Here is an 11,482-nt window from a genome sequence, read left to right as displayed (position 1 = left end):
CAGATGCTACAGGTCCCTGAAAAACAATGACAAAATAGATTCAGAGACAGTTTCCTCCAATGAGCTGTCACCCCACACTAAACTGTAAAATAAAAACAAGTGGTGCCAGGCACAACAAACCCCGCCCCTCGAATGTATTGTAGCTTATTTTGGCATCGATCCATCTGATGTCAACATATCAATTGCGTTCTATATATGTGCCAAGTTTGAAGTAAATTGAAATAAAATTGATGTTTTTACAGACATTTGAAATTTCACACATTGTAAGGAAATGGGAGAAAAAAATATTTTAAAAAAATTCATTAATAATTTGAACTTTGACCTACTTTTCCCAAAATGTAATCTCATATATTCTGGGTCACTGGCAATCTATAAATCCAATTGGTATGAATTTAACCAATAGTTTTGCTGCTAACACACATTTGAATTTCACCCAATTTAAGTAAATGGAAAAAAAAAAGATTTGAAAAATTCATTTAAAAAAATTGAACTTTGACCTACTTTTCCCAAAATGTAATCACATCTATTCTGGATCACTGGTAATTCTATAAACCCAATTTGGTATGAATTCAACCAAGAGTTTTGCTGCTAGAGTGTTAACAAACAAAGACACAAACAAATGGAACCAAAAACAATACCCCTCGCCGCCCCATTGGGGGGTGGGGTAAAAATAAAACAAAATAAAAATATAAGATAAGAGCAACAAGATATTGTAAAAGGATTTAATAGTATGTGCAATGGAAGCTAACTCGGTGTTCATTCTGTTCAATCACTTCCCTCATGCAATCACCGCCGATAATGTGCAATAACCCTGGAAAACATGAATAATGTGCAATAAGTCATGCAATAATCTTCTATTCTGTAATAACAATGCTATATTTACTCAATATTTAGCAAAATATAAATGCACTATTTGTATATAGACTTTAGTTTAGTTTTAATAGGAAACACACAGTTAGTATTGTTCATAGTTAATACATACTGTCACATTAATACTGTCAATATTGTGTTTACTCATATTTCATGTCTATTTTTTTTTTTTATTCTACTACTATTCTGATTTCACTTATATTCTATTTCTTATCTTAACCCTTAAAGATCCAAACAGCCACTGTCGACCAAAACCATCTACTGATCTCAACTGTTTAATACCTGTTGATCCACTAATCCTATCAATACATGTAAAATAATTGGTGTAAAATACAGTTTGTCGTCTTTTCATGGTCATCAGATATGACCCATTTGGACGTTCAGAGGCTCCGTAGTTACCGTGGAAACACCGTCATCTTCTACAACATTGATTCACCAGTAAAACCCATGGAGTTGGATCAATGACAGTGGATGGACACACTGGGTTTATGTTCAGTTAATGATAGATTTGCTGTAAAATTCACTTTTTTTTCAGTTTTCTCTGTTTTTGATATAATAACCCTCATCTTTAATCTGAGCTTTTGATGAACATCTACATGATCAGTGAATTCACTATGGAAAATACATGACTTCCACTGAAAAATAGAATAGAATAGAATAGAATAGAATAGAATAGAATAGAATAGAATAGAATAGAATGCCCTTTATTGTCTTTACACTGAATGTACAACAAGATTGGAGAGCTTCTCCTTTTTCAGAGCAAACAGGTAATTATGGATAAAATATAGGGTGCAGAATATATACAAGATAAATTCCAAGAAAGTGCAGGTAACTCTATATACAAATATGAAGGAAAAAGGATATAAACTGAGAACATAAAAAATGCAAAAATGTATCGCACAGGATGGTTGAATATTTACAGAATAAATATAGTGCACAGGGTGATTAATACCGACCGATAAATATATATATATATTACGTGAGAATGAAACTCAAAATACAGTGAATACTATTATAATAAATAATGATAAATCACTTAAGAACAGTTCATTTAAGAGAAAAATTTGTGTGGGAAAGACTACAAAAATAGCATTGGGTCTTTATGGGTTATTTTCAATTTTTTTAATTTTATATTTGCTCTACTCTTATTTTCTGAAATATTGATTGTTTTTTTTTATTTATACTGTTACACTGACTGGAGTAGCACTTCTGTTTTCATTGTACACAATGACAATAAAGGCTGTTCTATTCTATTCTATTCTATTCTATTGTGTATAAGTGAATCAGGAGGTTTCATTTTGCTAATAAAACTGTCAGGTTTTCAATGATGCTGCAGTGGGGAGGGTCCGGGTCCATGCAGTGGGAGGTGGCCCTGCAGATATGAAGCCCCATAAAAGGACCAGACCCGGGTCGTGGTCTGCAGAGTGAAGCCAGAGGAGGCGGGTGGAGCATCAGGAGCTCAGTGGAGGATTAACAGGCTCCTGCTGAGGAGGAGAAGACAACATCTGGCTGAAGGAGGAGGATGTTCAGCTCACTCTCAAACAGTGTGGTAAGAAGTTTCAGACATATTTAGGCTCGATAAGTACTGTTTAAGTAAGAGCATCAAGTCTGGAGTCAGTGAAGTTTAATAAGAGACGCAAAGTCAGGTCAAAACATGCATAATTATTTAGTTAATTCATTTATTTTCATGGAAATGTAAGATATTTAGATGTATCTACGTTTAATGTAGTGTATTAAATCTGCTATAACTTCTATTTCTAATAATATCTGCATTTATGACAAACAAATTGACTCAAATAAATGTGATTTATTTGTTGATAAAACTCTTCAAAACTTCTAAAATTATTTTCAACTGACTTCAGAAATATGATTTTAAAATAAAATCTGAGCACAAATTGTTCTAAATGAGCTTATTAATCATCATGTTATAATAATATAGGCTAGCACTAGCTACTAAACTAAATTTAACATGTAACATTTACCCTAACATTACAGAGGTTAGACAAAAAAAATCCTACTGTATATTATATCATTTTGACAGATTTAGTGCTTTAAAAGACAAATATGCAAATGAAAATGACGTTTAAATTTAGTTGAATACGTGTTTTTAATGACCGAATCAAAGAAAATATACTTAATTTAACATTACAGAAATATATGCTGTTAAAAGAGATGAGACAAGTAAAAAAAAAAGGAAAATATGGTAGGTTTTATTATTTTGACACAATTAGTGCCGTAATAAACAAAAATGCAGACGAAAGTTTAAAGAAATACGTGTTTTCAATCATTTATTGACAGAAAATGCACTTTATTTGCCATTTAAATTAGATTACAGCTATAAAATATTTGAAAATATTTACGATGCTGTGCAGGTTGTGTCAGATCTCAGGTGTGATAAATCCCAGGTTTCATTGAACTCACCTGTTCATCACCCGCACGTGCGCTGCTGATCGTAACAAAGTCGAATCACCTTCACCTGCGCGCGCGTAACCGTCGCGTGGAACTCAAAGGTGGACGAGGACATGGAAATGGGACACCCCCCCACCCCCCCAGGCCTGTGGAGGAACCCGGTGTGACATGACCCGGAGGGGAGGTGTGTCTTTATGAGGAAACGGCTCCTGGTTCCGGTTGTCATGGGAATGTTAGAGGTCGTCCAGGGCTCGCGCATCTCTCCGGACGCGTCACGGGAGCCATGTCCGAGTTCCAGGAGCCGGGATTAACGGAGGCCGAGCTCAGCCTGAGGCGGACTGACGGCATGTTCCTGGAGCCAGTAGGTGCTGGGCTCACAGCCCAAACAGGATGAGCACTGGAAGGAAGGCCGGAACGGGAGCGCGCGCAGGTAGACCGGGACGAGGCTGTACCCGGGTCTGTAACTGTCCCGGTCCTGTTCCCACAGGGTTCGTCTGGCACGGATGATTTCTTCGAGGAGGACTCGTACTCGCCCTCGTCCCTGTCCTCGTCCTCCTCTGTCCCCGCCGTGGCCGCGCACCAGGGCCGGACCGTGTGCACCTCCTGCGGCCTGGAGATCCTGGACCGGTACCTGCTGAAGGTAAGACCTGGACCCGGACCAGGGACGAGCCCCACTGCAATACACTGTAGTTTATTTATTTATTTATTGAAAACAACAAACAAACAAAAATTCTTCTTCTTCTTTTCTCTTCTTCTTTTTTCTTCTTATTCTTTTTCTTAAAAAATTATATTTTAGCTGTAATTCTTATGCTTTTACAGGCCTGACATACTAGCCTGGAGCATATTTTACAGTTTATTTTATTATTCTTGGGCCAGATCCAGCAGTGACACTGGGACACATTTCCTGTTCAATAGTCTCTGTTTAAACTAAATAACTTACCTGCATGTTTAATTCATGTATGAATAGGTCTCAGTAAGTACTTTCACATGACACACGTTACAATTTACAGAAATTAAATTTTGGGATAAAATACTTACATTACTGCTGTGTGACACAGGGACTCAAAATTAACATCTTTTTTTATTTTACGTAAATGTACAAAACATGCTGTTCTCATAAGAAATTGATCCCAAATGAAACATAGGGCTTTAGCTCTAATGTTAAACTACAACTGTGATCAATATTAGATAAAAATGTTGAAATGATAAGTTTTAATGAACACAGATATGTTGTGACACGGGGACAGCAGTTTGTACATTTGTTCAGTATCAGAATAAAAGACTTTGATTGGAACTAAAACACTACAAATATGCTCGTAAACTTTTATTGAACACACATATTACAACTGAAGTGATATATACAGCTAATAGCAGAGCATATTTGATTACACATAACTGGATTGCACATAACCTTTCTATAGTCATGTACTGTTGAATAATTAGTTCCTACAGATTCACAGACTTAAAATATCCCTTACAAGCAAGAACCAATATTATTACTGAAGTTAATGGTGCATTTACATATTTAGTCCTTTTTAAGTTTTATTTTATCTTGATTTTTTTTTATCTACAAGTGATACTGAAACTTTATAAACATTTCCATAAAATAGAGTTCTTAAGCTAAAAAAATTAGCCTATTTGAGAAATGATAGGTGACACTTTAATTTTTGTCACTGTTATTCACTTTCACTTGATCTGGCCCTCTTATAATTGTGTATACCCTATTTTTTTTTACTTCTGGTCTGCAGAAACTAAGGACATTCTCTTTAAACCTGCTGTTACATATCTTTATTTATGTTATCTATTGTGTTATTTATGTTGCATGTCTTTATTTCTTAATTGCTGTATATATTTAACCAGAGGAAATCCTGCTTTAGATAAGATCTCTGTTCTAAGAGTGACCTGATAAAAGAACAGACACTGTTAAAATAATAGACAGAACAAGCAAACAAATACCACAAATGAATAGATTAACTATAATGAAGACACTTTACAAGCTAAAAAATGATTATAAATATATTTAGAAAAAATAGTCACACTAACCAAGAGGATCATTTTTCTCCAAGCTTTTAAAATACACATTATTATTATTTTGTTTTCAATTCTTTTATTAATTTATGTTCATTTTATTTAATATTTACACCAGTCGATGGTTTAGGTCAGTGATGAATGTTTGGGTCTTTTTGGTTTATTCAGGATTTAATATCTGATATCGGGGAACTTATATTTTCTATCCCACCAAGACCCAGTTCTACTTTGTGTCGCTTCCCACATGAATTTTTCTCTATTTAACCTTTCTTATGTGGTTTATCACCATTTATTATAATATTATCCTCTGTATTTTGCATTTTTTCAGTGTAAATCATGTATTTTCCTGTATTTAATTCGCTGATCATGTTGATGTTCATTAAAGCTCAGATTATAGTTGAGGGTTATTATATCAGAAACAAAGAAAACTGAAGAAAAATGACTTTTTAAGCTGAATACATCATTAACTGAACATAAAAATATGTCTCCATCCACTGTCATTGATCCAACTCCATGGGTTTTACTGGTGAATCTCTAAACGTCCAAATCTGACGTATCTGATGACCATGAAAAGATGAATAACTGTATTTTACACCAATTATTGACATATATTGATTGGATTAGTGGATCAAATATTTAAAAGATTTAAAATCAGTAGATACTTTTGGTCGCCAGTGGCTGTTTGGGTCTTTTAATTTCAGAAAAATACAGAGGTGTTTCTGTAAATATACCTTCACCAAACTCATCAAACTGTAAAGTAAAATTTTCAAGAATCTAATGATGTGTGAATAAATTTTTTCAATTAACATAGAAGCTTATAAATGTTGACATAAAATGCAAAGGAGGAGTAAGATAAATAACACTAAAAGAATGGATATGGATGTAAAAGACATAGAATAGAATAGAATAGAATAGAATAGAATAGAATAGAATAGAATAGAATAGAACAGTAGAATAGATAAATATTTATTGTCACTATTACAGGAACAATGAAAATCAGTTTATCAGCTCTGTTTCTGTTTAGCAGCAAACAAAGTGCAAAAAGACTGTATAAAATATCACACAAAATACTGAAAAATATAGGCAATATACAAAAACTACAAGATGAAATATTAAATTCATTCATTCATAACCTTTATTTAAACTCAAAGATATATTAAGGAAGGGACTTCATTTACAATATAGCCGAGACAAAACAAAACATTTGAAACATACAATGGACATGCGTTTCAGAAATACCAAAAGTAACAAAGACAAGTGAAAAACAGAGAAGTCTACTTAAAACAGGAGCAGCTGGAGGTAAAATAAGATGGAATTATGGATTTTAAAAACCAAATATTTGAGACATACGATGCACATATCAGAAGTACCAAAAAGTAAAAGTGATAAAGATGAACTAAAAACAAGGATAACTACTTAAAAACAGGAGCAGCTGGAGATAAAATAAGAAGTGATTAAAGATTTAAATTGTCCTGATGATAAAAGTCTGGTCAGTTTCAGATGGTTTTGGAGTGTTCCAGGTTTCAGGTGCACAGTAAGAAAAACTAGACTTTCCCAATTCAGTACGAACTGAAGGAACCTGCAGTGTGAGCCGGTCCTTTGAGCAAGTACGGTAGTGACTTGCATTAAAAGATACTAAAGAAATTTATTTATTTATTTATTTATTTATTTGTGCATCTATATATACATTACATATACTACTAAAATATTATTCAGATGTACAAAATGCTGACTCTATACTACAGATGAGAAATATGTACAACAAATAAAGATATATACAATCTAAGAAAAAAAAACATGACATAACAAAAGAAAAATATTTTAAGAGACAACAACATAAGACAGAACACAGGTTTTGATGTTGATAGAGTCAGGAAATGCATAGATAAATTGGGGGTATTTATTATATATATATTATTACAATATTATATTTATTATTGTATTTATTATTATATTTTATTTTCGGTAACTATTCCAGGAAAAAAAAGACTCCAATTATTCTGATTTGTATATTTTAGTAATTTTACATTGATGATGCTTTTATTTTACCTGAGACACTAACTTTAATTATTTGCATTTATAAATGTTTCATGTATTTACTTGAACAGTCAGGGCATTAAACATCCATTTTCCTCTTTTTTTAAATTTCCTCCTCAGGTGAACGACCTCTGCTGGCATGTTCGCTGCCTGTCCTGCAGCGTCTGTAACACGTCTCTGGGACGTCACGTGAGCTGTTACATCAAAGATAAACAGGTTTTCTGTAAACTGGACTATTTCAGGTAACACAGTCCACTGCACATCCTCATTAACCCCTAAAGACCCAGTGATACTTCAGTGGCAGTTCACACATCAATTTTTCTCTCTATCTAACCTTTTCTTAACTGGTTTATCACCATTTGATATAATATTATCCTTTGCATCGTCCATTTTTCAGTGTAAATCATGTATTTTCTTATGTTTAATTCACTGATCATAGATGTTCATTAAAGCTCAGAGTAAAATCCATAAGAGTAACTCCATGGGTTTATTATTTTTCTAGAATTTTATTCAGTCTGTGGTTTATTTTGTTCTTGTTGTTTATTATTTTGTTGAGTTATCATTAATTTTTGTTCATTATATTGATCACTTTGCCTGTTTTTGTTCATTTTGTTGAATATTTTTCTTTTTTTTTTAAATTTCATTTTAGGCCATTCTTTGTTTTTTCTCATGTTATTTTTTATTTTTTAAAAGCTGAACATAAACTAAGCATCTCCATCCACTGTCATTTATCAAATCCTTTTTTTTTTCTACAATTTTTTTTTTCAGTCTGTGGCTTATTTTGTATGTTTGGGTCTTTATGGGTTAATTCAGGGTTTAACATCTGATATCAGTTATTCGGATTATTATATCAGATATTTTCTTAACCCATAAAGACCCAGTTGTACTATTGTGCAGTTCCTAAATTACGTTTTCTCTCTTTCTAACCTTTTCTTAAGTGATTTATCATCATTTATTTAATATGATCTTCTGTATTGTCCATTTTTCAATGTAAATCATCTGTTTTCTTATATTTATTCACTGATCATGTAAATGCTCATTAAAGCTCAGAGAAAAAAGTGACTTTTTCAGGAAATATATCACTAGCTGAACATAAACAAAGTGTCTCCATCTACTGTCAGTTATCAAACTCCATTAGTTTATTTTTTTCTACAATTTCATTCAGTTTGTTGCTTATTTTGTTTTGTCTTGTATTATTTTGTTGCTTTATTTTTCATTTTGTTTATGTTATTGATCACTTTGCCTGTTTTTGTTGATTTTGGTGCTTATTTATTCTTTTTTACTTTATTTTAGTCCATTTTTTGCTTTTTTCCCCACATTATTATTATTTGTAAATTTCTTCATTTGTTTTTGTTCATTTTATTTATTATTTACATCAGTAGATTGTTTGGTTTAGGTCAGTGGTCAAAGTTTGGGCCTTTATAGGTTAATCCCGTGGGTTAATCCACATTTTGTATAATAATATCAATTATACATCAGATAATGGTGACAAAAGGCCTCATTACTCTCTTCTAAAATAGTTTTCATTCTGTCTATTCTATTATTGACAAAAGATGGAATGATAAGAAAAAAATACATAATGTGTTTTCTGACAACAGGATTCAGGCTTTATTTTGTCTGATTCTTATTTCAGTTTTTTTACTGTTATTAATTCCTCTTACAGACTTTCTATGTTTAAAGATGAAAATCACACTAATTCTGTGAATTGCAAACAGATTATTAAATACTGTTAATTCATTTTTTGCATGTTCTGTAGCTGCTCGTCTTTTACACAACATTTAGGACTAGGCCGAGCTGCAAACCGTCACTTATCTGTATGCTGTTTTTTTTTTTACTTTGGCAGATTAATTTGGTGTGTAAAAAATATAAAAATAAATAGAACCTGATTAGAGGGTTTTAGAATAAATAGGTGAATGCCACAGCTTGTTATAATAGTGTAAACAGTGACTTTAGTCGTGTTGACAGACATTTTCTGTGCTGATAACTGAATGACTGTGCTGAAGGCATGGAAATGGTAATTCTTTAGCGTTAAATATATGACGTGCATTTGTCTATTTTTAATTATTGCAGATTATTTAACCCTGTGTTTCCCTTTTAACCATTAGATTAATAGACATAAGAAAAAATGGAAGTAAATGATGCAGAAAAGTCAAATTGGAACTTGGACTGAACCTCAGTTTCTGTTCATACTGATGGATTTAAGGCTGAAATCACATTTACTGCTCACATCTGACTTTATTTTAGTGACTTAGAGTTGCAGAAAAAATTATTAGACTAGACTAGACTAGATTAGAAGGTGCTGTTCTTTATAATGGTCCATATTTTGATGGTTTATAGCATGGAAATGGTTAAATATCAATGTAGTTACTATTGAGCAGTGGTAGAAGTCCTATAGTCGTGGAAGAAAATATTAGAACAAAAAAAACAATGGTTATGCAATCAAGTACTAACTCCTGTGTGTATCATGTGACTAAAACAGACAGAAAGAAAACATGGAATGTCTAAAAGCACTGTTTTTGTCAGTACAGTGACATAGATATTGATGTAAGAACTGAAGTGATTTTGGTTATTATAAAGAAAACATGGAAAATGGATAGATATCAGCTCTGAAATTAAACTACTATGAGCTATTTTTGTTGGTATCATTATATTTGTCCAAACAAATGGACCTTTAGTTGGACCAGGCAATAAAATGACAAGAAACTGAAGAAAACAAGGAGTAGTCTAATAATTTTTTCCGCAACTGTTTTTATGTATAATTATTATCTTGTAATGTGCGTAAATTACCAAAATTGTCACTTGCCTGATAAAGGGTTAAGGTGCTTTTATAAACAGTGTGAACCCAACCTCTTTGTCTCCCCATTTCCCATGATCCTCCAGGAGGTATGGGACTCGCTGTGCTCGTTGTGGCCGTAACATCCACTCCAGTGACTGGGTCCGTCATGCACGAGGCAGCACCTTCCACTTGGCCTGTTTCTCCTGCACCTCCTGCAAACGCCAGCTCTCCACTGGGGAGAGTGTGGACTTCTGGAGAACAGGGTCTTCTGCAGAGCTCACTACGAAATCATGATGGAGAACATCAAACGGGCCAAGGAAAACGGTAAGGAAGCACGCAGAAGTATTAAAATATTAACCCATACAGACCCAGGGCTACTTTTGTGGCAGTTCCAAAATATGTTTTTTCTCCATATTTAACTTTTCTGAAGTGATTGATCACAGTTTGTTCTAATTTGATCCTCTGTATTTTGTTTTTTCAGTGAAAATCATGTATTTTCCTGTATTTAATTCATTGATTGTGTAGATGTTCATAAAAGATTAAAGATTCCGATTAACCCGTAAAGACCCAAACAACCACTAGCGACCCAAAGCATCTAAAATGTTTAATCGCTTCTTAACCACAAAACCTATCAGTACTCTGAAATAATTGCTGTAGTTTGTCATTTTTTCATGGTCTATAACACGAAAAAAATCGATAAGCAACATGAACAGAATGAGACACAAACTGAAGAAAAGTAATGTAATAGGCAAGAAAATGTAAAAAAAAAAAAAATCAACAAAATAAGCAAAAGATTGACTAAAAATGAAGGAAATTAATCAAATACTGACAAAATGAACCACAACAGCCAAAGTAATCAAAAATGAACAAAATTGAAGAATGTGTTGAAATAATTGGTGTAAAATACAGTTAGTCGTCTTTTCATGGTCATCAGATACGACCAATTGGATGTTCAGAGGCTCCTTAGTTGCCATTGAAACACCATCATCTTCTACAACATTGATTCACCAGTAAAACCCATGGAGTTGGATCAATGCCAGTGGATGGACACACTTTTCCAGCAAAATTAACTGAACGTAATGGATACGTTTTGCTGAAAAAGTCACTTTTTTCAGTTTTCTCTGCTTAATAACCCTCAACGTTAATCGGAGCTTTAATGAACCTCTACATCAGTGTTTCTCAACTGGGACACTGTCGGCAGGGCATTATTTAGAATGAGAAAGCTAAGAGTGGGGGCTCTGAAACCAGAATGGGGGGCGTTAGTCTGTATAAGTATTGATATCAAGCAGCATATTTTGTCAATGGTGAAATTCTGTACCCCCCCGCACTCCTCTGCAACAAGGTACATTGCTGCACTTAGTG

General features: G+C 33.3%; 1 pseudogene; it reads left to right on the top strand.

Annotated features, from left to right (window-relative positions):
• Positions 1-2,302: 2,302 nt before the first annotated feature.
• Positions 2,303-11,482, top strand: part of LOC115437431 (LIM/homeobox protein Lhx8-like) — a 9,767-nt pseudogene continuing 587 nt past the window's right edge.

Source organism: Sphaeramia orbicularis, chromosome 17 (assembly GCF_902148855.1).
Source record: "Sphaeramia orbicularis chromosome 17, fSphaOr1.1, whole genome shotgun sequence".
Classification (NCBI taxonomy): Eukaryota; Metazoa; Chordata; class Actinopteri; order Kurtiformes; family Apogonidae; genus Sphaeramia; species Sphaeramia orbicularis.
Note: the sequence above shows the minus strand (reverse complement) of the source record. Positions and strands in the feature narration are given on the sequence as shown.